This window comes from Tupaia chinensis, unplaced genomic scaffold, assembly GCF_000334495.1.
Source record: "Tupaia chinensis unplaced genomic scaffold, TupChi_1.0 Scaffold000096_1, whole genome shotgun sequence".
Taxonomy (NCBI): domain Eukaryota; kingdom Metazoa; phylum Chordata; class Mammalia; order Scandentia; family Tupaiidae; genus Tupaia; species Tupaia belangeri.
In genome coordinates this window covers 2,591,976-2,593,594 of record NW_006159558.1, presented here as the reverse complement: position 1 = coordinate 2,593,594, position 1,619 = coordinate 2,591,976, and the positions used below count along the sequence as shown (strand labels likewise).

The following is a 1,619-nucleotide window of genomic DNA, read 5'->3' as shown; positions in this document are numbered from 1 at the left end:
TTTGGACTGCATGCATGTATGCATACCTGTTTTCCAAGCCACCAGGGCCACCATTTGAACTGCTTAGTTGGCCATGTGGGACCTAGCTCCCTTAATTACCAGGCCGTGAGGCTGGCCCAGAAAATGTAGTTTTTCAGCAGATTGTGCTGGACTAATTGAATATCCATAGGCAAAAAATGAACTTTGGGGACCAGCAGTTAGCGTAATGGCTATGTCGCTGGACTCTCATGTAGTCGACCGCGGTTCGAGTCCCAGACCCGATGGCTTAAACTCACACTGGGCACATGTGCGTGCATGCCCAAGATCCTGAGAGGAGAATGGAGGAGAAGGGATTGTGGCGTGGCCATTCCCCTGGGAGGTGATTTCTCCCTTTCTGTCTCTCTGTCTTTCTGGCGAGTGCACACGCCCTATAGCAAAAAAAATCCTCTCCAAGTCTCAGCCGCAGAAGCGAGATGACGAAAAGAACATCGTCATTGGGGAAGCATCACAATAAGACGCACACGTTGTGCTGTCGCTGTGGTTCTAAGGCCTATCACCTTTAGAAATCGACCTGTGGCAAATGTGGCTACCCTAAGCGCAAGAGAAAGTAAACTGGAGTGCCAAGGCTAAAAGATGCAATACCACTGGGACGGTCGAATGAGGCACCTAAACTTTGTGTACCGCAGATTCAGGCATGGATTCCATAAAGGAACAACACCCAAACCCAAGAGGGCAGCTGTTGCAGCATCCAGTTTATCGTAAGGATTTCAATGATTAGTCAGGCAATAAATAAATGAACTTTGAGCCATACCTTTTACTACACACTAAAATTAACTCAAAGGACTTTAGGCTAAATGAAAACTATGAAACTTAAAGAAGAAAATACAGGAGAAATTGTTTGTGATCTAGGATTATGCCAAGATTTCTTAGATATCACATCAAAGCATTATCATGAAAGAAAAAATTGATAAATTGGATGGAGTCAAAATTCAGAACTGGGACCAGCAGTTGACGTAACGACTATGTCACTGAACTCCCACATAGTTCAGGTCCCAAACCGCGGGATCAGGTCCCAGACCCGGTGGCTTAAACTCACGCTGGGCGTGTGTGCGTGTGTGCCTAAGATCCCCAGAGGAGAATGGAGGAGAAGGGACTGTGGCGTGGCCATCCCCTCTGGGGAGTGATTTCTTGCTTTCTGTCTTTCTGGCTAGCGCACACACCCTATAGCAAAAACCTCTCAAAAAAAAAAAAAATTAATGACTTCTGTTTGAAAGACACCATTAAGAGAAAAAAAAAAAGGCAACAGAAAACATTTACAAAGGCCGACCTCCAGCCTGGTGATTAAGATAACCCAGTCCCACGTGGCCAGTGGTTCATACTCTAGCCGTGGCAGCGTGAAAGAACACACTGGGTGAGTATGCCCACACGTGCCCACATGTGTTCCCCAAATTGTGACAGTATGAAGAAATGGAAGTGAAGGGCTTGTAGCATGACCATGCCCCATTGAGGGGTGCCATCTCTGTGTCTCTGGTGAGAGGGCAACTAAGAAAAAGAAGAAAAGAAAACGTTTGCAAAATGTATATCTAATTAAGGACTTAGAATGCATAAGAACCTCAAAACTCAATAATAAGCAAGTAAAT

General features: G+C 45.5%; 1 pseudogene; it reads left to right on the top strand.

The window, feature by feature from the left end:
* Window positions 1–421: 421 nt before the first annotated feature.
* On the top strand, window positions 422–1,022 carry LOC102485826 (60S ribosomal protein L37 pseudogene; annotated as a pseudogene).
* The last annotated feature ends 597 nt before the right edge of the window (window positions 1,023–1,619 follow it).